This window comes from Pelophylax lessonae, assembly GCF_965119305.1.
Source record: "Pelophylax lessonae genome assembly, chromosome: 7".
Classification (NCBI taxonomy): Eukaryota; Metazoa; Chordata; class Amphibia; order Anura; family Ranidae; genus Pelophylax; species Pelophylax lessonae.
The window spans coordinates 174,510,147-174,535,188 of NC_138774.1; the positions used below are offsets into that span (position 1 = coordinate 174,510,147).

Genomic DNA, 25,042 nt, shown 5'->3' on the forward strand with positions numbered 1-25,042 from the left:
GTTAGAGACCTTGCGCTCCTCCACCTTTCATTTGAGGATGCCCCACAGATGCTCAATAGGGTTTAGGTCTGGAGACATGCTTGGCCAGTCCATCACCTTTACCCTCAGCTTCTTTAGCAAGGCAGTGGTCATCTTGGAGGTGTGTTTGGGGTCGTTATGTTGGAATACTGCCATGCAGCCCAGTCTCCGATGTGAGGGGATCATGCTCTGCTTCAGTATGTCACAGTACATGTTGGCATTCATGGTTCCCTCAATGAACTGTAGCTCCCCAGTGTCGGCAGCACTCATGCAGCCCCAGACCATGACACTTCCACCGCCATGCTTGACTGTAGGCAAGACACACTTGTCTTTGTACTCCTCACCTGGTTGCCGCCACACACGCTTGACATCATCTGATCCAAATAGGTTTATCTTGGTCTCATCAGACCACAGGACATGGTTCTAGTAATTCATGTCCTTATTATACTTGTCTTCAGCAAACTGTTTGCGGGCTTTCTTGTACATCATCTTTAGAAAAGACTTCCTTCTGGGACCACAGCCATGCAGACCAATTTGATTCAGTGTGCGGCGTATGGTCTGAGCACTGACAGGCTGACCCCCACCCCTTCAACCTCTGCAGCAATGCTGGCAGCACTCATACCTCTATTTCCCGAAGACAACTTCTGGATATGACGCTGACCACGTGCATTCAACTTTTTTGGTCGACCATGGCAAGGTCTGTTCTGAGTAGAACCTGTTCTGTTAAACCGCTGTATGGTCTTGGCCACTGTGCTGCAGCTCAGTTTCAGGGTCTTGGCAATCTTCCTATAGCCTAGGCCATCTTTATGTAGAGGAACAATTATTTTTCTCAGATCCTCAGAGAGTTCTTTGCCATGAGGTGCCATGTTGAACTTCCAGTGACCAGTATGAGAGAATGAGAGAGATAACTCCAAATTTAACACACCTGCTCTCTATTCACACCTGAGACCTTGTAACACTAATGAGTCACATGACACCGAGGAGGGAAAATGGCATTGGGCCCAATTTGGACATTTTAACTTAGGGGTGTACTCACTTTTGTTGCCAGCGGTTTAGACATTAATGGCTGTGTGTTGAGTTAGTTTGAGGGGACAGCAAATTTACACTGTTATACAAGCTGTACACTCCCTACTTTACATTATAGCAAAGTGTCATTTCTTCAGTGTTGTCACATGAAAAGATATAATATAATATTTACAAAAATGTGAGGGGTGTACACACTTTTGTGAGATACTGTGTATATATATATATATATATATATCCACTGTTAAAGCGGAGTTCCAGCCATTTACTCACCTGTCCAACGGTCCAGCGATGCGGCCGCCGGAAGCCTCGATCCTCTCCCTCGGCGCCGGCATCACTGCTGTGGGCACCCGGCTGTTACAGTTTGCGGCTTCACAGCCGGGTACCCACTGCGCATGCGCAAGTCGCGCTGCGCGCCGTGATTGGCCGGCAATCTTCTGGGACCTCTGACGTGTCTCAGAAGATTGCAGGGAGGGAGGGGGAGAGGAGAACTTCCGCTCAGGGCGCCGCGGCGCTCCGAGCGGAAGTGGGAGCGGGTACCTGTCAAAACTAGGTACCCGCTCCCCCCCCCAAAAAATGACATGCCAAATGTGGCATGTCGGGGGGTCAGGACTCCCTAAAGCGGAAGTTCCACTTTTGAGTGGAACTCCGCTTTAAGATTATGAGGCTACATGCCCAAAGAATGGAGGTCTATGTATTATAACACAGATTCAGTGTTCTGTGTATTGAGCTGGTGAGAGGGTTGTCCCTCCAAGTCAATAGGACAGGTAGATGGTAATCTAAATCTATGTTCCCTCCCTCATCCCTGTTAGGCCCCTTTCACATATACAGACCGTTCGTCTGTTTTTCATCCATTCGTTGACAAATGAAAAATGGACATTTACTCTTTTTTAATTTTACAAATTATTCATATATGCTCCTGCATGTTGCATAATTGTGCTAATCCCTTAACACTCTTTTTTGAATATTTCTGTTATTCAAAGTTTACTATTAGCTTGAGACTTCATCATATTTTTATAGTTCATGTGTGGTTTTAGCCTCTTTTGAATAATACCAGGAATTACCTTTTGAAGTTACTAATCTTATGATTAGGTTACGAGACATATTTGTTTTCAGTTATATTAGGGAGCCATAATCCTCTATTGTTACCTGACATAGTATTTTCTTGCTTTTGAACTTGTTTTATTTGTTAGATTTCAATAAACAAATTTGACGGGAAAAAGGGACATCAATGCATTCCTATGGAAAAATGGATGTAAATGAATGATCATCCATTTACATCTGTTTTTATTGGCCTTCGTGAACATCTGTTTTTTGAACGGATGAAAGCCCTATTTTTCATCCGTTAAAAAAACGGATCAGACGAAAATCAGATGTAAAATTGACAAACGGTCTGTTTTTGCATGAAAAAATGGCTCCAGGAATGAAGTAGTTATAAAAACGGATGACAAATAGATAAAAAAGTCATGTAAACTTCATCCATTTTTTCTTTGAAAAAAAGTGACTGAACTGATCAAACAAGCGGTCCGCATTTGTTGAAGGGGCCTTCCTGTAAATATTAATCCTCTAACCAGCTAATAATCAAATTGGGTTTACCTTGTGTTGATGCCTGAATGCATTGTGCTCAGCAGGAAATAACTGTAGCTGCTCCTTACATTCTTCTGTGGGTATTCTTTGTTCGGCGGAGAAGATAGCAGTCCTAGTCCTCCTCAGTCAAAAATGTTCTTAGCATTCTGACAGAAACTTATAAGGCTCAAGTCAACAATGGTAAATTACATTTTGCAAATAAAAGCATGAATAATGAATTGGAAAGAGTTATTTCATCCAGTTTATTTGGAGGTCCCATGTGTTGTTGCAATGTTGAAGAAGCCAGTATGACCATGCCCAAACTTGTGAGTGATATTAACCATCTTTACTTAGGTTTCTGCAGAACAAAATATGGTACCAAAACTACAGGCAAGACAATAGGTTACAAACATTAATTAAAAAATAATGCCATTAGTAATGTGCAGCATGAAGGGGTTAATTGACTGCCACCAATCCATTAGTGACCAGTGGCAGTTAATTAACCCCTTTATGCTACATTATTGGCACCAATATCATTGATAATGAACCTCTTTATGCTGCAGTATGAAGGGGTTAATAGACACGTCTACTGGCTACTAAAGCAGCACAAGGGGGTTAATTTACACCACCACTGCCCACCAATGGGGAGAGATGTTTGAAATAGCTCAACCACTGACCATCGCTGCAGAAAGCTTTAAGTAAAAGTCCAGCTTAAACCCAACTAGCCTTAAAATGCCCCTACCAAAACCCCCCCACCTAACACCTATGTTGACCAACCTATTTTCAGGCAGCTCTAGTCCAGTCACATGATCTCACGTGAGGTAGCGGTGTATGCAGGGGAGAGGAAGGAGTGCCAAAAACAGCCGAGTCCAGAGTCCCAGGATGGAGAGTGCGGCTGTCTCTCCTCCTGTCTGAGGAAAGAGGATGTCTCGAGGTGTCGCCTGAGAATCCAGAGAGTGCTGAGTTAAGCTGAGGGGATCCGGTGTGCCGAGAACCTGCGGAGAGCGAGAGGGGTCCAGTCCCAGGAAAGCCTACACAGGTCGTGAGTACTGAGGATTGCCCCTGGGGGTCTGCCAGAGTTAAAGGGGACCACTCCGGAAGACGTTCTGGGATCCAGTGCCAGCTAGTGGAAAGGGGGTACCTAGGTTGAGGACCTTGAAGTTACAGAGGGGGGTGCATAGACAGTGAACCCTGAAGAATTCAAGGTTAAAGGGGGCACCTACTATTGGGCCCTGAATTGTACAGAGTGTGCCAGTTGGGATTTACAGTTCTATAACATGCTACCTCAAGCCAGAGCAAGGCAGGAGGGAAGCATTCAGTGACTTGTTGCAGTGTAACAGTGTCGGTGGTTCTACAATTTCACAGTCCTGGATCTTTTGGACTTTGAGTCAAGGATTCAGCACTTCTATTAAGCTACAGAGTATTCTCAGAGTTAGTGAGCGTTGGCTGGCGCCGGCTGGCGTCAAGGAAGCGCCAACGGGCATTTTTCAGGAACCAAGTCCCAAGTGTACATAGTTGAAGCCTAAAGGAGTATCCCACTCATTCCCTTCTCCCATCCCCTTTATCTACAATAAAACAACAAAACAAAGATGCCGGAGTCTCAGTCTCAGTTCTCACACCCAGGGCTGCAGCTCACATGGGCTGGAAAGGTAACCGGTAACAATGGCAGACCCACATCAGGCCACAGGCCTGGAAAACCTGCTACAGAAGCATCTAGAACGCACTTGCTCCTCTAACTACACGCAGAATCAGGCCCCGACCATTGCAACCCTGGCAAACTAACTACAGTAGAAATCTCAAGAGGCACTGCCGTGCTCTTGAACGAAGATGGCATAAAAGCAAATGCTTGCAGGACTTCACCCTATATAAATCTTCCCTCCAAACTTACAATTCATGCCTCCATGCTGCCAAACAAGCCTACTTTGTCTCTCTTATCACTACCCTGTCATCCAGTCCCCGCCGGCTCTTCTCAACTTTTAACCCTCTACTTCGTCCCCCACCCCCTCTACTCACTAACTCACTCACTGCCCAAGAGATTGCCAATCACTTCAAAGACAAGGTTGATGCAATACGTGAGGACACCTCCACTGCGTGCACATCTTCCCCACTCAACATACCTTGCCTAACAGCACAGTCAACGCTCTCCTCCTTTGAACTGGCTACTACTGAAGAGGTTAAAAAACTGTTTTCAGATGCCCACCTAACCACCTGTTCCCTGGATCCTGTTCCCTCACAACTACTACGGACAACCTCTTACTCTATCCTATGCTCCCTTACTCACATCTTCAATCTCTCCCTCTCTAGTGGCACATTCCCCTCCCCTCTAAAACATGCACAGATCACTCCCATACTTAAAAAGCCCTCACTAGACCCCACCAACCTGAGCAACTTAAGACCCATTTCACTGCTTCCATTCCCTTCTAAACTTCTAGAACGCTTAGTCTACAACCGTCTCAGCTCCTACTTCAGAGAAAATAACCTTCTTGATCCCTTACAGTCTGGCTTTCGCTCGCAGCACTCTACAGAAACTGCCTTACTAAAACTCACAAACAATCTACTAACTGCTAAAACCAATGGCCACTACTCCATACTTCTATTACTTGACCTTTCTGCTGCCTTTGATACTGTTGACCACCCGCAGGGCCGGTGCAAGGATTTTTGTCTACACAGGCGAAGGTGCATTTTAGTGCCCCCCCCCACTGTCTACAGCCTCGCTGGTACCTCCTTTATGTTGTGCCCCTAATGTGATGGAGCGAAGCGTGAATGACATTACACAGCATTAAAAATTTAAGGAAGCTGGCAGGTGAGGCAAACTAAAATCTCCAAGCTGAGCCCAATAGGAGAGAGGGCGCAGCTTTAAGTAATGCATACCTCCCAACACAGAATGCAGGGGACAGGAATATTACGCACAGAATACAGGGGGCAGGAGTGTAATGTCCAGAATACAGGGGGCAGGAGTGTAATGCCAAGAATGCAGGGGGCAGGAGTGCAATGCCCAAAATGCAGGGGTCAGGAGAGCAATGCCCAGAATGCAGGGGGCAGGGGTGTAATGCCCAGAATGCAGGGGGCAGAAGTGTAATGTCCAGAATGCAGGGGGCAGGAGTGTAATGCCAAGAATGCAGGGGGCAGGAGTGCAATGCCCAAAATGCAGGGGTCAGGAGAGCAATGCCCAGAATGCAGGGGGCAGGGGTGTAATGCCCAGAATGCAGGGGGCAGAAGTGTAATGCCCAGAATGCAGGGGGCAGGGGTGTAATGCCCAGAATGCAGGGGGCAGGAGTGCAATGCCCAGAATGCAGGGGGCAGGAGAGCAATGCCCAGAATTCAGGGGGCAGGGGTGTAATGCCCAGAATGCAGGGGGCAGGAGTGCAATGCCCAGAATGCAGGGGGCAGGAGAGCAATGCCCAGAATGCAGGGGGCAGGAGAGCAATGCCCAGAATGCAGTAGGCAGGGGTGTAATGCCCAGAATGCAGTAGGCAGGGGTATAATGCCCAGAATGCAGGGGGCAGGAGTGCAATGCCCAGAATGCAGGGGGCAGGAGTGCAATGCCCAGAATGCAGGGGACAGGAGCGTAATGCACAGAATGCAGGGAGCAGGAGTGTAATGCCCAGAATGCAGGGGGCAGGGGCGTAATGCACAGAATGCAGGGAGCATGAGTGTAATGCATAGAATTCATGGGACAGTGTAGTGGTAAGGAGAGTAAAAATCCCTACTCCCTCCCCTTCAAAAAAAAATAAATAAATAAAATCCAGCACTAATTTGTACACTCCCCCCTCCTCCAGCCTTCCCAAGTCCCTAGTCCCAGGCCAATTCCCCCTTCTTCTAATTTCCCCATCTTAGCATCCCCACACCCTTCCCAGCACCAATCCTCTTCCCCTTCCAGCACAAATCCTCCTTCCCCCCCCCCCATACCCCTCTCAGGATAAACCCTCTTCCACCCCCCAAATGCTCCCTCCTAGCACAACCCCCATTCCAGTACAAATTCTCTCCCACCCAAACCCCATTCCCAGAACAACAAATCCCCCCAAATTTATTCTCCCAGCAAAACAATCCCCTAATACTTCTTCTAGCACAGATCTTCCTGCCAGTGTAAATCTTTTCCCCATTTCTAGCACAAATTTGCTCCCCTATATCCCCTTTCCCAGCACAATTTTTCCACCCCCTAAATACCCCCTCCCAGCACAAATACACCACCCAAATCCCCTCCAAGCACAAATCCACTTTCCCTCCCAATTCCCCACGCCAGAACATCTCCGTTGCTTAGTTCCATCATAAATCCCACCCAAAACCCCTTCCCAGTACAAAACCTCCCCCCAACCACAACACCCCCCTCCCCTTTCTAATGCAAATCAATCAACAATACTTCCCAAATGTCCTGTTTTTTGTGGGACCTTCCGGAGATGAGGACAAAATCTTGCAAATCCAGGTCTAGTTCACACCAGCATGCAGTGTGGGAAACCTGCATTCTGTGTGTGTTTTTGCACTGAATTTGAAATGCACTGCAGTTGCAATTAACAGTGGGTGTCAGTGGTAACTTAATGACACCCCAAACTTAGGTTACAAATGTAATGCGTTTGCCTCCATCAGATTGTATGGTACAGTAGTACCATGTGATCCGCATGCGGTGCGTTTTACAACTCTTGGTGCAGTCTGACACGATTTCAGCCCATTCAAACGAATGGGCTGAAATTGCACGGCACCTGAAATGCATGTAAATCACAAAGGAACGCACAGTGTGTTCCTGTGTGATTCATGGTGTGAACTGGCCCAACAGGGGAGTACTAATGTGGGTTCATGGGGTGATTGCCCTGCATCTCTAGTGGGGTGCCCATTGTCCTAAATGCAAATTAATTTCCTGCGTGGAAGCAAGCATATCTTTGATTTGGGGGGGGGGGGGGAGATAAGAGAATACTGTATGTCCTAGGGGTGCTTTGGGAGAAGAGAGGACTTGTGCTGGGGGGTGCTCAGATTTCATATCCATTCTCCCCTCCTAGCACAAGTTCTCTCTCCTACTGAAACACTCCCTAAGACATACAGTATTCTTTTAGCATCCCCCCTCCTTCCCTTCTGATCACTCTTTTCCAGCTGTTCACCTCCACCCTCCCTCCTATACTTCCCTCTCCCAATTCCTCCCTGCAAGTGTCATCAATCACAGTGTCATCAATCACAGACCTCAGATCAGCCAGGAGCATGCACAGCAGCACAGCAGTGTCTCCTCCTCCCCAGCTCCTCTTGTCAGTGTGTAGAGGAATACAACACAGCCGAGGAGGAGGAGGGGCGGTCAATCCACGCTGTGAAAGACTGCTGGTGGGCGGCGACTCGGGGAGAGATGCCGGGTGCCTTGCAGAGTGGACAGCGTGCTGTGTGGGACACTAAACACCCTGAACAAGCTGCGGGGTGGATGACACTGGTGCCCACACCAGCGCGCCCCTGCACACTTGCCTCTTCTCCTGAATGTGCCGTGCCGGGACTCCTATCCAGGACTAATGTATGAGTTATGGGAAGGGAATTCACCGCCCCCACCACCCTAGCGCCCTCAGGCGGCTGACTGTGCTGCCTTATGTGTAGCGCCGGCCCTGACCACCCGCTCCTTCTTAATAAACTCTGTTCCCTTGGCCTCCAAGATTCTGCTCTATCTTGGTTCTCCTCCTACCTATCACAGCGCTCCTTCAGTGTTACCCACAACTCTACCTCCTCCTCTCCATTGCCCCTTTCTGTGGGGGTTCCCCAAGGCTCTGTTCTTGGACCCCTCCTCTTCTCTATCTACACCGCCTCCCTTGGTCACTTGATAACCTCCCACGGCTTCCAATACCATCTATACGCCGATGACACTCAAATCTATCTGTCTACTCCTCACCTCACTCCTTCAGTCTCCTCTCGCATTGCTAACTTACTCACTGACATATCAACATGGATGTCGCACCACTTCCTCAAACTAAATCTCTCTAAAACTGAGCTGGTAATATTCCCTCCCGTCCGTGCCCCCCCTCCATGACTTTTCTATCAAAGTTAGTTATGCAACCATCAATCCCTCCCCTCATGCCAGGGTACTAGGTGTAATCCTGGACTCTGACCTGTCCTTTCAGCCCCAAATCCAATCATTGTCAAAAGCTTGTAGACTTCACCCCCGCAACATCTCTAAAATTCGCCCCTTTTTAACAACTGAAACCACCAAGCTACTCATTCACTCCCTAGTTATTTCTTGCCTCGACTATTCTCTTCTCATAGTGATGAAACAAATATTGCAGCGCTGCTAATAAATAAATAAGCATATACATAAATAAAGCATCAGTATTCCTATGTGTTCTTGTGCAAACTGTGCAAAAATTGTGCAAAAAAATATATGTTGTGCAAAATCTCGCAAAATCACACAATAAATAATCAATCAATCTTCATAAATTCAAAAAATCGCAAATCATGTATAGAAAAGTCCATATACAGTGCATCAAATGCAAAACCAAACAAAGTGCTTCTGTGCTTCGGTGTGTGCAGAAATGGGGATGACCCCATAGTGGCTGTCTACTTACCACAACACACTTGGTCTCAAGCATTCAGGAATTGTTACTGCAGTGGTGTCATCACCTTTCTGCTGGACTGGTATCCTTAATCTTGTGGAGAGGTCCTTCCTGGTGGTCTTTTCACATCCAGAGTCCCCTCATGGGAAAGAAAAGGCCATCCATAGTGAAGTATGTTAAATCAAATAAATTTTCGCCATAAAAGAAACTACTTACAAACACTTTAAAATCATCAGCATATAGAACTCGGCTCGGTGGTTGCTGCTTCCGCAGCGTGCGCCTCACCGGCCGGAAATGACGTTAGTTCCGCTCAGCCAATCACGGCGTCCTCTGTAGCTCCCTTCTCATAGGCCTATCACTTTATAGGCTATCCCCTCTTCAGTCTATCATGAACGCTGCTGCCAGGCTTATCCACCTTACCAACCGCTCAGCGTCTGCCTCCCCTCTCTGCCAATCCCTACACTGGCTCCCGATTGCCCAGCGAATTAAATTCAAAATACTAACTACAACATACAAAGCCATTTACAACTCTGCCCCGAGCTACATCACCAATCTTGTCTCCAAATATCACCCAAACCGTCCTCTCCGCTCCTCTCAAGACCTCCTACTCACAAGCTCCCTTGTCTCCTCCTCTCATGCTCATCTCCAGGATTTCTCCAGGGCCTCTCCCATCCTCTGGAACGCTCTACCTCAACCTGTACGGCTATCTCCTACTCTAGCTGCTTTCAGGCGATCCCTGAAAACTCATCTCTTCAGGGAAGCCTATCACACCGCCAACTAATCTGCCATCAGCTCATTCCGAGCAGGGCCCTCTAAATCCTCTTGTATTTTATTGTATTGTATATGTACTGTCTCCCTTTATTATTGTAAAGCGCTGCGTAAATTGCTGGCGCTATAGAAATCCTTAATAATAATAATAATAATGTATCATTACGACGATGCTATTTTTTAATGAAATACTAACGCAATAGCGTGTTTTTTTAACACTTTGTACAATAAAGCTTCAATTTGTTTTTATATAAATAAGTGACTCTGTCTCATGTGGGTGCCAGTAAAGTCCAACTGATTCAATCAGGTAAGTTTCCTGCTAGAGTATTTAGGATGTGGCACGGGTAGAGGTTCTATATTTATTTTGTTAGCCATTTTCAAGCACTCATTTCTCTCCCCTGCAGCCACTGCTGGCTGACCCAGGGAAGATCACATGACTGGACCCAAGTGGGCTGAGAATTGGTAAGTATATACATATTATTTTACATCAAGCTAGAATTCAACTTTAACCACTTGACCTCCTTTTTTTCCCATTAATGACCAGACCATTTTTTGCTATTCAGCACTGCGCTACTTTAACTGGCAATTGCGCGGTCATGCAACACTGTATGCAAATTATATTTATTTCATTTTTTTTATCACAAATATAGCTTTCTTTTGGTGGCATTTGATCACCACTGGGTTTTTATTTATTTATCTTTTTATATATTATATAAAACAAAAAAAAAAGACTGAAAATTTTGAAAACCCATATTTTCTACTTCTGCTATATAACATATCTAATAAAAAATTTTAAAAAATCTAATTTCTTCATAAATTTAAGCCAACATTTATTCTGCCACATGTCTCTATGGTAAAAATAAAAAACAGATTAGTGTATATTAATCAGAGTTGTATAAAGTACTCGAAACCCATACTTGAGTAAAAGTACAAGTGCTCGATCAAAAAGTGACTTGAGTAGAAGTGGAAGTGCTCGATCAAAAAGTGACTTGAGTAGAAGTACTAAAGTATTCAACATTTTTTGTACTTAAGTATTGCAAGTAGTTTTTTAAAAAATGTTGCTACTCAAGTACTGAAAGTAAAAGTACCAGTAGTTTTGAAAAACAAATTGCTACTCAAGTATTGAACGTAAAAGTACAAGTACTGTGTTATGTAGTTATTAACGAAAGAAGTCAAAAGTTTGAACATCATATTGTTTTTTATTATTTCAAATGCAGCTTTTATTTATACATACAGTAGCTTTTATTTTCGTATATGCGCTGATAATACACATGTTTTTTTAGCTTCATGATACCTGCCATCTACTGTTCTGGCAGTGGTAATTATTATAATTGTAACGTGTAAATATGCAGCACAAAAAAAAATATCGGAGTAGAAGTATTGAAATCATTGAAAAAATGTAGTGAAGTAAAAGTGGAAGTAGGAGAAAAAAATTCTACTCTAGGAAAGTACAGATACCGCCTTTCGGTACTTAAGTACAGTAGTGAAGTAGTTCTACTTAGTTACTATACATCTCTGATATTAATTGATTTATGTGAAAGTTATAGTGTCTATAAACTATGGTATATATACTATAATGGCACTGATCAGCAACTTATAGCGGGACTGTGATATGGTGTCAGACAATCTGGTGCTAACAGAAAACATCTGGGAGGGTCACTGATACTGATGTCACTAGTGACACCAATACAGTGATCAGTGAAAATACTGTACACTTATACTGTACTGAACCTGGCTGGGAAGGGGTTAACATCTATGAGCAATCAAGGGGTTAATAGTGTGCCTAACAATGTGTTATGTGTGCTGCTTTTACTAGCAGATTTGGCTGTTTTTTCTCCCTGCTTTGCAGGGAGAGGAAACAGCCAGATCGCTGGTCTATGTACAGAGCCATGTGTTTATATAAACACAGGGCTCTGTGCTGTGATTGGCTACAGCTAATCAGCAGCTCTTGACCATAAATCATTGGCTGAGACCTGCTGACAATATCCTGCTGCAGTAAATGACAACAGCATTAAGCAGTGGGCGCATACATGCGTTCTCCTAACCCAGAACAGGCTGGATGGCATACATGCACTTGATCCAGCCTGCCCGTGCCACCCTGCTGCAGTAAATATACTGTGGCCAGGCGGCAAGTGAATAAGAGGGGTTTAAATAGCAGAATTCCACTGACCAACTATGCTGGGGGTTATTATTGCTGCTACTGACACCAGTACTGGGGATTATTATTCCAAAACCTGGCACCAATGCTGGAGGTTATTATGGAAGTTGGAGCCAGTGCTGGGGGTTATTATTGTGAAAACTGGCATAAATGCTGGGGGTTATTTTTGCTGCTACTGACACTAATGCTGGGGATTATTACAATTTTTCCCTGAAAATAAGACCTACCCTGAAAATAAAACCTACTGTTATTTTCGGGGTGGGCTGCAATAGAAGCCCTACCCCGAAAAAAAAGCCCTAGTTTCGTGTTTCTAAAATCATAGAATCCACTTTATTATTAGTGTTTTATACAATGTCCAGTGTGTGTTTCTGTAATAGAATAGTGTGAAACACCTTTGATACAGCGCCGCTCGGTGCTCGGCTGATCTCCTGCTCTGCTCTCCTTCTCCTCTCATAGCTGTCAGAGGGGGATCTCAGCCCCTCCCCTCTGCAGTGTTCAGAGGGGTCACAAAAGCGCAGAGTATTAGATTAGCATTGTGTGAAATACCTTCGTTACAGCGCTGCTCAGCGCTTCCGTGACCCCCAGCTGTCAGGGGGGGAGAAGAGAAGGACAGCAGCGGGAAATCAGCTGAGAGCCAAGCGCTGCTGTACCGAAGGTATTTCACACAATTCTTATCTAATACTCTGCGCTTCTGTGATAGGGGAGGGGCTGAGATCCCCCTCTGACAGCTATGAGAGGAGAAGGAGAGCAGAGTGGGAGTTTAGCTACCAAAGGTAATTCACACTATTCTATTACAGAAACACATACTGGACATTATATGAAAAACACTAATAAAGTGGATTCTAAGATTTTAGAAACACTAAACTAGGTTCACACAGGGGATTCCCGACAGGCAGGGAGGGAGAGAAGACAGCACATTACAGATAAGACCTACCCCAAAATAAACTCCACTGTGTCTTTTGGTGCCAAAATTAATATAAGACCCCGCCTTATTTTCGGGGAAACACGGTATTGCAGAAACTGGCATCAATGCTAAGGGTTGTTATTGCGTAAACTGGCACCAATGCTGGGAGTATTATTGCAAAAATTGGCACTGATGCCACAGGGTTATTATGCAAAATGCCATCTATGCTGGGGGTAGTTATTGAGTAAACTGGCATTGATGCTGGGGGTTATTATTGCAAAAAACCGGCACCAAAGCTAGGGTGCTATTACAGAAACTGGCACTGATGCTGAGGGTTATTATGGTTGCCAATGCTGGGGGTTAATATTGAGGAAACTGGCAAAAATGCTGCAGGACTATTATTACAGAAACTGACTTCTATGCTGGGGGTTATTATTATGTAAACTGACACCAATACTTAGGGGTTATTATTACAGAAACGGAAATTGATGCTGGGGGTTAAAATTGTTTATGACACTAAGCTGGGAGTTATTGCAAAAACTGGCACCAATGCTGGGGGTTATTATTGCAGAAACTGAAATTGATGCTGGGGGTTAATATTGCTGCTACTGACACTAAGTTGGGAGTTATTGCAAAAACTGGCACCGATGCTGGGGGTTATTGTGTAAAATGTCGTTGTGGGGGGCTTTACTGTCGTGGAGACTGCAGATTGCCATTTTCGCCCTGGGCGCCAGATTAATTTATACTGACACTGCTGGTGGTTGTGCAATATATTAGAGTGCTGACTGGCTTGATGAAATTGAATTTGTTTTCAGCAAGGAAGTTTGTATAAATGTAGCACCCTCTTGGTTGTTAGGCAAATTTAGTGTTTTGAGCTGTAAATCGCAGAAGCAGTAATTGTTTGCTGTAGTCCCTTCAGGGTTTCTGTCAGGAGTCAGCAACCGGGAGATGACTAGATATGTGGAGCTACACATACAAACGGTGGCCTAGACCATCTGTATATACTTTTAAAGTGAGACTTATTTGCAGTGTAACAAAGGACAATTAGCCCCCGTTCACACTGGGGCGACCTGTCAGGCGACCTGGTCGCCTGACAGGTCGCCGTAGGTCGCCTTCCATAGAAAAGCTGCGGACCCGTTCTAATAGGAGCTACACAAGTCGCTCCGACTTAGAAAATGGGTCCGGAGCTTCTTTGGGGCGACCCGGAGCGACCTGCATAGACTTCAATGTTATGAAGTCCATGCCGGCCGCTCCGAGGTCGCCCCGGGAAGTCGGATCGCCCCAGTGTGAACGGGGCCTTACACACCAGCAAACAGTAAACATAAACAAACCTTAGTGACAAAATACCTAATTAACTTAAACAGAAACCTAACAACTAACTATATACAAAATATATACAAAATGAGGGACAGGGGTAACAGGGAGTACTAGGGATGCAAGGAAGTGGGGAATCAAGCCTGGTTACAGAAACAAGGAGCAGGAGTAAGCAGCAGGGTACAGGATGCAAGGCTATATCTGAAGCAGGATACACAGACATAAGGATCTGGCAGCAAGGATGGCGATCAAAATACTGACACCCGCCATGTGCTAGGGGGAAAAGCATTATATCTCCTGCTAGAAGCTGAGACCATTTGGAACTGATTACTGGTGCCTGCTGGACTCTTGGAAACACATGCTGCTAGACACTGGAACTGCAGCAATCAGCCCTGAGCACCACGGTGCCACCAGCAGGCAAACATGGTCCTAGCAGTTTCACAGCTTGGGAGTTTGAGTTTGAGTTTACTCTCCAAAATCATATTTGTTTTGGGCAGAATGGGAAAGGGTTAGACCCTCTGTAATGTATAATTTTAGGTCTGTATTTCCACTGAGGAGATTTCTATTCTATTAGGACAATGGGCGAAAGTTGCGAATCTTGGGTCAAAACGTTGATAAACAGCCCCTAAGAAATAGTGGTTTACTTTATTGTAATATTTATTGTTAATGTATATACTTACTTATATATTTACATTTAGTTTTTAACAAAAATTACTCCAAATCCATTAGAAAGAAATTTGCTCTCTACTAGTCTCACTCAACCATTTTACAATGGAGGAAACCATTAAATCATTTTCAGCTTTCAGGGAACAGCTCACTGTTCATTAGTTATTCCACACTGGTGGTCAATGGAAGAGGGGCTCACTTACACCGGCTGTCAGGAACAAAGAATTCCCAGTTAAATTAGTTATTAGCTGGAAGAATGCCCACATTTTAGTGGTCAAGGTAATTAAGAAACCTTATATAGATGGACAGCTGAAGGAAGTCTCTTTACATTGGTGATCATTGAATGTTTCCTCTACACACAGCTAACATGATTATTGATGTCAGTGGATACTTAGCTGATACAAAGATGAAAAGCTCCACCGTTACCAAAACTATGCAGGCACCATTCGGCAGAAAATCAATCCATCCCTGCTCAGGAAGCCCATAGAAGCCTAGATAGCAAATTACCGTGTTGGGGGGCCCATACACCTGACTAATGTAGGCAAAAAAAATTATAGAGAAAGGATAGGGCTTTCAAGGCCAATGGGAGGAGGAGTGTCATATATAACACAAGGTTTATACTCGCACCTGTATTGAGATTCCCATTATCTTGGACCATAAAGGCCTGAATGGCTACTTAGTCTATTATAGTTGCAACATATAGTCGAGGTACATGGGAACATCTTATTACGATAGGTATATCCGAATATCCTATGTCCTACATACAGCTAGAGGTTGCGACTGCAAATCATCCAGTCAAATCATGAGGCAGGTATACTCTAAATGGGTCCAGCCTGTAATAGCTGCCGACCCATAAAACGCCCTGGTTAAGAAATTCTGTAATATACAGACATTTTACATTAGTGCTTTGAGATGGATGTTTCTGAAAACACAAAAATAATCTACTGTGCTTACAAAATAATGAAGTGCAATGAGCCCTAACAACAACTGTGAACCTTCCACCAATTAATGCACCAAGCACTTGTATGCTAGATGCAATGTCAGATGACAACAGAAATAGAGAAAAGGTTTATTTGGATAGAGTAGGAACGGGTTAAACAACAGGAACAACAGAAAGTGAGAGGAAATTTTCTTATGAAATTAAATACAGTAAAACCTTGGATTGCGAGCATAATTCGTTCCGGGAAACATGCTTGTAATCCAAAGCACTCTTATATCAAAGCAATTTTTCCCATAAGAAATAATGGAAACTCAGATGATCCGTTCCACAACTATTTATTCATAAGTCTTTCAGTTTATAGTCTATATACAAAGATTATAGCAATGTGATAGGTTGTGTCATCATAAAATGTCCATCCACAAATGGCGCCTCCACAAGGGGATTAGAAGCAAAATCCAGCAGGAGCTACAGAGTATAAAAGAGAAGAGAGGTGCCTCTAAGTGTAGCAGTATGGGGACATTAAATGAGGGTACAACATTTAGCAACTCACATGGTTGATGATTAAAAGAGGCACATCTAAGTTTGCAGGCATCAGGGGTAAAGCTGTCCACATAGACCATCTTCTGAACCACTGGCTCTCACCGATGTGAGTCTGCAATTGTGATTGGGAAGACTACCCTGCAGTAGAGTGATCTGAAAGTGAGACTTTGAATCGCTTGTGGAGCGCAGCGTGGAAGGGTGTGATGAAGATGGCAGTGCGGAGGATGGGCTTTACCCCGGATGCCTGCATACTTAGATGTGCCTGTTTTAATCATCAACCATGTGAGCTGCTAAATATTGAACCTTCATTAAATGTAACAATATTGCTACACTTAGAGGCGCCTCTCTTCTCTTTTATACCCAGTTGTGACATGACGCTACTTGTATATCAAGACATCGCTTGTATATCAAGTCAAAATTTATTTTAAAAATTTGCTTGTCTTGCAAAGCGCTCTCAAACCAAGTTACTCTCAAACCAAGGTTTTACTGTATTCCCTCTAGTCACCGGGACAGAGGTTCCACCTGGGAGATTTGATCCTTGCCTCCTTTTCTGGGGACAGCTGTACATTTTTGGATTTCCCATCCCTTTCTATTCTGCTCACCAGAGCAAAAAGAGGGTGAATCTCCCAAGTTGGGACAGACAGCAAAAAGAAAAACTTAACAGGAATTAGAACCCTTCTCTTCCTCTATCCAAAACTCACAAAAATAAGTTTAGGATATTAATATACTTTACAAGGCTGAGAATTGACATTTTCTAAAAACAAGTGACCACAACAAGTTCTGCTGAATCTATATCCTATCAGAGAATGCAACTGCAAACCGAAAACTAGACATACAAAGCTTTTCTTACAACTCATGCATGTTTTACTTCTGCTAAATTGATGTCAATAAAAGACCTGAAGGGGATTCCTAGCTAACCCATAAGCAGAAAAAAAAAAAACATGCATTATTAAGGAGTCCCAGATGTGAATCCGCCTTCACTGGTCAGTAGATGGAAATCTGTAACTGAACATTTATTGTGATTGAACACCACAAAATATAATAAAACATTAAAGAAAACAGTCTGAGATGTGTGCATTACATAAAATGTGTTATTTTCCTCAGGAAGAACTGGTGGGCAGCAGACAGCCAGGTCTGACATTGTCAAAATTCCCTCTGTGTTCTTAGATTGACTACAAAGCAAATCCAACTACTTAGGATGAGTTTAGTTCTACAAAAAAACTTGCTTGAACAGTTTTGTGACTTGCAGTAGGTAAAATCCCATCACCTGTGAAACTTTCCTTTAGTTGTTAAAACACCTTAAGTGCTCGTTTGCTGCGAATTGCATTATGGTCCTTCGGAACAGCAACAAATCTTTTTCTCTTGATAAAACCAGGAACTGTAAAATAATTATCCCATAGGTACTCTGGAGAGAGAATTTTAGTAGGTTTTTCATAAAGAAAATACTTATTCAAGTAACTTTCATCATGCCAAATGGCTTCCATTTGGTTTTCTTTATCCACCATCATAGCATTATGGCAGAAGTTGGTCAGTCTGTGGACTTCTTTTACTGTACCCCCAAAAAATCCACCAGCATAGTAAAAGTCACCTTCATCTGTGGGAATGTAAGCTGCAGACTCTGGTCGTCGCTCATATGTAAATTGTTCTCGTGATGCACTATAAAAGCCAGGATGTAATGTTCCAAACACGCCACTTAAAATCTCAACCCCCACCTTATCGGTGAATCTCATATCAACATCCACACACACCAGATAATCCACTTCATGGATAAATCTCTGGTGGGACTGATCACGAATCATCTCCATCCGTCGCATTGACACATCTTGCCAACGTTGGTAGCTGGGAACCTCCAGTGTTACCAATTTTCTGCCAGAACCAAGTGTAAAGGCAGGAATGTCACTTACTCGATCAGTAAATATATAATAGGTGACTTTATGTCCCACCATAAAAAACTTCTCAGCAGATTCTATGAATGTCTGAGCAAAGACGGAATACCTGAAAGATAATTCATCAAAGACAACAGTCAAAAATTAGAAATTGTGGAGTAATTGAGATGTAATTAGGCTGTCCACATGTGTCGAGTGGAAACTGTGTGACTACTTCCCAGCTTCATCTATGGGGGTGGTGGGGGCAGGGAAGAGGTAAGTAACTATACGGGTCTACAGACTTACTTGTGAGGCCAGTCTCTATTGGCTTATGACTGGGTTGTGGGGAATTTTAGGAGTCTACAGAGCTTGGTGCATGGGATATTCAGTATTGAATGTTTCCATAAGCCCAGGATAAAGGCTTACCAAAAAAATCTATCAAGTTTATTCCATTATGATTTAAAATCACACTTATTCAAACCTGAAAGATTTTTGTATTTGTCTTGACACTGGTACAATTGAAAGTCTCATTTGTGTATGTGTATCTTTATACTGTAGAGTGATGAAGGCATTTCCCATAGGGGATATAGATATTTCTAGAAGGATATACATCTGTAAATTTAGCTATATAAGTCCTTGGAGAGGCCTGAAGATAGTGCAAGGCTGTGCATGGGGAGGGAACATAGCATTCTGCAAGCCTACGTATTTGCCAGTATGATACATTAGTGTACAGATTAGGCTGGGGGCAGAGTGGTATATAGGGGGAACTAAAGTACTGGTGGTCTATGGGAAGGTGTTGACAGTTCTCCAGATCTTTGAATAAAGCAGGGTACTTTAAAAGTTTCTATAAATGGTCAGGGGTTGAAGGAGTCTACAGAGAGGCCTTAGGTTACTGTGAGGCTAGAGTGAGGGCTAAGGGATCTAGAATCAATGTATTATCTTGGAAACAAAAGATTTTGAGTGTATAACCTCACGTGATCACGCCTAGGATTCTAGTGAACAATGTATTATCTTGCATAAGTATTCTAAAATGAGATTTCAGTACGTTTACCATAATTCTAGTTCCTGGATGCTAATGGCTAAGCTTAACTTCAGTGCAAGCTGCCTGGCTTTCATGCTGATGCAATGACTTCAATACTTTTTTATGTCACAAATCAGGAGTCTTGATTTTGCATTATACTTGCTGGGTGTACAATCATAAGTAAATGTTGCGCTTCTCTATCATCTAAATCCCAACAAAAATAAACTCTCAATCTCCAAAATATACTCAAACCAGCTCATAAAACAGTGATTGCAAAACTACAGTTCTTCAGCACCAGTAGTCAAAAAAAGTTTAATAAGTCCATCCAATACAGTGAACAAACAAATATAAATAATCAGGAAAAAATATACACATATATAGATATAAAAAAAAAATGATATGTGCAATATAAGTATAGTAAGTAATTGTTTTATGTTCCTAATATTGTAACAGTTTGTATATACAGCATGTTTTGTATAGCAAAAGCACATTTATACACTGCAGAGGTCTGAGCTTCCTTGATTATACCACAAAGTAACCTTGCTAGATAGACGCAAGCAAAACAGTAATACCAGTGCTGTAACATGAAGTTAGCAATACTATCTATATATTAACATTAAGCATGATTTCTTATGGTATACAATTACTTCTGAGTTTTAATAATATAACAAGGTATGAGTCCACAGTTCATGCCACAACACCAGTGCTGGCAATCCAGCTTAATGTGTAATTAGGCATAAACTTTAATACATTTATTATTGAACCAGTTTTTTCATTTAAAAATTGCACGTGATGTCTTGCCCGTGCTCCACTACATTTCAAACCAATTAGTGCTCCATCTCCATGCAGATAACACGCTCACCCTAAAGATTTGACCCATGTGTCATATAGGTCCTATGCAGTTTATCCTGTACCAGTCGGGAAGTGTGGTGTCCCTTCAACAAAGACGGAATGCCTGGATGCAGAAGGTGGGTATGTAGGTGCCTTTAAAGGGATTTGATTCAAATTACAGCGGCTGGGGGCAATATTTAGAATAAAGAAGATATTGCCAAAAGTGCAAAAAAATTTAAAATTAGCCTTTTTAATAAATAAAATTTCACTCACATTAAAACATATGTAATAGGCTCAGCAGCAATATACACTGTTGCGGTTTCTCACCAAATTCCGGTTTCAATTCTGGACCGCAATTGACATCACCCAGCTCCGCCCGACACATTGCGTCATGACTTCAGGTGATGGGGTTTGGTGATGAGAGTCGGGCATAAATACCACTACTTGTTTACATGTACCCATTGAGACACTGAACATGCCAATACCATTCTAATACATTAAAACTTACTATGCTCAGAAATTGTAGTCACCACAATATTCACAACTAAATAAATGTCAGATGGATCAAAAAATGATGCAATTTACTGTATTTATTTCCAATTGGTATATGTACCCTATACATAGTTTACCACGTGCATAAAATTATTGAATTATTTGAAAGACTTAAAAAGTCTTGAAAAACCAAAAATAAATATTTTTAACAAATATTCTTATATAAAATAATTTCCTGGTCCTACCTCACGTCAGCACACAATGGGTTAACACCTCCTCTGGAGCCCACAGGACCACCTCTCCCTAGCTAAATAAAAGACAGTCCCTCCCTCACTGAATTGTTCTTTTTTGGTCATGCTCCAGGCTACCTGTGGATTGCAGTTTGGTAAGGACTTTGTTTGCTGCAAGGATATCACCCCTGCCTAACTTACCGCTCCATGTTCAGCCTCTCATGGAGTTGGAAGACCCTGAATGTTGGATGGTAAACCCTCCTGAAACTGGGTGCCCTTTGTGCTGGGCCATGGGCAATGTTGCTTAAACAGCAGGAATATTCTACAGGTGTGGTATTAGTAAGTAGGTCAATCGACCTGACTGATGTATATTTCCATGTACCAATTGGTGCATAACACCAGATACATCTGAAATTTGCAGTGACCGGCTGTCACTTCCAGTTCGGGTGTTTGCCATTTTTAGAATTGGCACAGCACCAAGAAACTTTTTGAACATTTTGTTGGTAGTAGTGGCAGTAATTTGTCTTTGGGGATAAGGCTCTACCACTACTTGAATGACGTTTTAATTGTCACAGGTGTAAGCCACACAGTGCTGCCTTGGGCCAGGTGGCACATGAGGGATTTTCAATTTGCCTTACTCAGTCAATGGGGTGGGCTGCCTATGGATCAGAAGGTCTTTTTGTCTGCTCAAATTAGCAAGAACTAGAGTTTTGGACACCAGTGTGCCTCTTTTAAGGTCATTGGAGCCTATTGGAATGCAGATGCTCTGACTGTCTTGAATCCAAGGCAGTTTTTTCTAGCATTGCAAGCCTTTCAGGATCTTCCTCCAAGGGGCCCGAGTGAAGTTGATGATCGATTGACAACAAGACAGCAGTAGCCTATATTGCCCACCAAGGGGGCGTCAAGTGTCTGTCTTGTCCTCTTACTTTTCGTAACATAAACTTTTTGCTGGATGGAGAGCCACTAACACTAACTACTTACTGGGAAAGCAGGATTCACTAACGGATCAGTTAGGCAAATTATTTTCCAGCAATATGTACCTCAACTCGTATTGGAGCATTCCAGAGGTAGTTCTCATAGAGAGTCCACTGAACACACAACTTACGGTATTTGTAACAAGGTACAAAGGTGAAGTGATAGAAGGTGGATTTACAGTGCCATGGGATTTTTTCCGTTGGTGTTCGTATTCCTCTAGTGTCCTTGATTATGAAGATTCTTCTGAAAATTTGGACAGAATACGCTTATGCCATACAGGTGCTTTCCACCCGCCGAGGAGGCCTTACTTTTGAATTGCTCCCCCAGATGTGATCCGCACCACCAATCCTGTTTCCGATCAAACAAGATCTGTTATGCCAACGTCAATGGCAGCAGCCCAATCCAGTGAGACTCTTAATAGCCTGGCTATTGAATTGGCCGGATTAGAGGTGCAGGGATTCTCATCCGAGGTGGTTCAGACCTTGATGAAGACCACAAGACCATGAACGCTACATATAAGAGGATATGAAGGAAGTTTGTTCTGTTTGCCCAGGAAAGTTTTTTTCTCTCGTGTCCCCAGCTCTAGCCAATATCCTGGACATTTTTACATTCAGCGCTTGAGGTTAGTCTGGCATACAACTCAATTAAAGTACAGGTCTCTGCCCTTTTTTCAAGCTGCAGATGAGTGGAAGAGCCATTGAACAAATGCTTCATGCAGGCTGTAATCCATATAAGACCACCAAGGAAATCCTTGTTCCCTTCATGAGACTTAGGCTTGGCTCTGAAAGCACTAGTACAAGCATCCTTTGCTTCAATAGCTTAATTTTCATTTTAGTTACCAGTGGTAAAACTAGTTCCTCTGACAGCAGTTGCTTCAGACAGATTGCAACACTTTCCTGCAAAGATCCCTTTTGTGTCTTTTTACCAGAAATAGTGATACTACGTCCATCTCCAAGTGGTATCCAGTTTCCAGGAAAACCTGGGGGGAGTCCCTCCAAGCATTCACATTGAGACATTGAATACACAGCAGGGAGACTTCAGGTCCTTACACAAGTTGCTAACCATGTACATGGAAAGGTCAAAGACATGAGGAAAGTGGACAATCATTTAATTTCGCTGTCAGGTTCTTGAGTCCTCTTCTATTGGTTTACCACCAGGGTGATTAGATTGGCATACAGGAAGAAGGCTTTTCTGCTCAGGAACAGGGGCAAGCTTCTTTGACCGGAGGGGTGGCATCCTTTGGGGCAGTGAAGAATATATGAGAGCTGGCTAGCCCTTCATTTGACTTTACAGGCTAGGCGTGCAGTCAGCAAGTTCTGTAAAGTTTGGGACGAGACATATAAATTATTTTTGTCCCTGGGAGCATTTCTTGCATTGTCAATGTTTCTTTTCATGTGTTCTCTCCAGCCCATTTATTCAGCTAGTTAAATACAATTGTGTGCTGATGTGAGGTAGGGCCAGGACTATGGAAAACTGTTATCAAATACTTACTGTAATTTTCTTTTCCTGGCCTATCCTCACGTCAGCACAGGACTCCTTCCCTAGTTGCCTGTCGCAGGTTAGGTTATTGAACACTTCAGTGGGGGAGGGGCTGTCCTTTATTTAGCTAGGAAGAGGTGGTCCTGTGGGCTCCAGAGGAGGGGTTAACCCATTGTGGGCTGACGTGAGGATAGGCCAGGAAAAGAAAATTACTGTAAGTATTTGATAACAATTTTCCACATTCTTGCTTAAAAAAAGAGCACGGTACAAATGTAATAACCCCCTCCAACCAGCTCTATCTCACTAACTCTAGATTTATAAATCAATCTAACTTTATATAAAGGGAACTCAATATCTGCCTACATCACTATAAAATTAGCCAATATCAGGTTATCACAATTAATAGTCACTAATAAAGCAGTTCATATAAAATTCTACATTATGCCTTAATGGTATAAGAGTCTGCATCTCATAGGTCCACTTAGAGTCATACTGACTGAGCTCAATGATTTTATTGCTACCTCTCCAATGTAATTAATAGTTTCTATCTCCCAGAAGACTAGTGATGATGGATCTTTTTTGTGGTGGGTGGCATAGTGCTTCAAATTATTAGGTTTCCTAAAGCCCTATGTTATATTCTGGATATGCTCCCATATTCTTTTCCAGAGAGCTCTCTTTGTTTTTCCTACATACTGCAAGTCCCACGGACACGGCAGTGTGTATACAACTTTCTCTGTCTCGCATTGCATAAAATCTAAATTAGTGTAGTGTACTGTTTTACAGTTGCATTTGCTATAAATTCCTCCTAGTTGTTCCCATTGGTTTTGCATAATATATTTTGCATGGTTAAGTCTTTCCCATCAAAAGGAGTAAAAAAATTTTCTTAGTGGGTGCTTCTACCACATTTTTAACAAACGTATCTAGGATTGTTGGGTTTCTTTTGTATGTAGAACTGAGACGGTCAGGTAATCTCACTTTTAAATGCTTGTCAGCTCTCAGTATAGGCCAAAGCTTCTAAATTATATTTTCAATGTTTTTTATGTTGTACACTATAGTTCAATATAATGGGCATGTTACAAACATTTTTCTCTTGCTCATTTCTATCTTCAATTAGTTTCAATCTTTCCATGTTACCAACTTATTTGATCTTCTCTTCTACGAAATGTCTTTCATATCCCTTCTGGATGAACCTTTGCCCTATTTCACCTGCTTGTTCTTCATAGTCTTCCTTCATCCCAATTTATTCAAAGCCTAATTAATTGGCCTCTTGGTATATTGATGAGCCATGGAGCATAATGGGAGCTATAAAAAGGTATATAACTATTCCGGTCGACTGAGTTACAGAAAGTCTTAGTACTTATCTTCCTCTTCTTCACTCTAATTTCCAAGTCCAAAAAATGTATTTTCCTTTTATTATGTTCCCTTGAAAATCAGATTGTTTTAAAATTATTTACAGTATCCAAAAATCATATGAAACTACTCTTATCTCCTTTTCATAGTATGATTGCGTCATCAATCTAACTGCTTGTACAACCTTCAATTGGCATAATTTATTTTGATAAATCACACTTTCTTCCCATTGGGACATGAACAGATTTGCCTCACAAATTTAGCAACTATGACAATTCCTTTTATTTGTCCATAATATGTGTGAACATGCCAGAAATAGTTATGTGTAAGGCAGTACCCCAAGCATTTCAGAAGGTTCTTTCCCTACCCATATTCCAAGTTACTCATTAC

At 42.8% G+C, this 25,042-nt stretch overlaps 1 protein-coding gene and 1 pseudogene across 2 annotated transcripts in view; one reads left to right on the forward strand and one right to left on the reverse strand.

Annotated features, from left to right (window-relative positions):
- The window catches only part of RPL7A (ribosomal protein L7a), a 475,634-nt gene that overhangs the window by 295,900 nt on the left and 154,692 nt on the right, over window positions 1-25,042 (forward strand). The window lies entirely within an intron of this gene.
- The window catches only part of LOC309559429 (histo-blood group ABO system transferase-like), a 63,543-nt pseudogene continuing 56,147 nt past the window's right edge, over window positions 17,647-25,042 (reverse strand). Inside the window, exon 7 of the transcript XR_014226205.1 lies at window positions 17,647-18,404. The product of XR_014226205.1 is annotated as a histo-blood group ABO system transferase-like (transcript). The remainder of the gene's footprint in view (window positions 18,405-25,042) is intronic.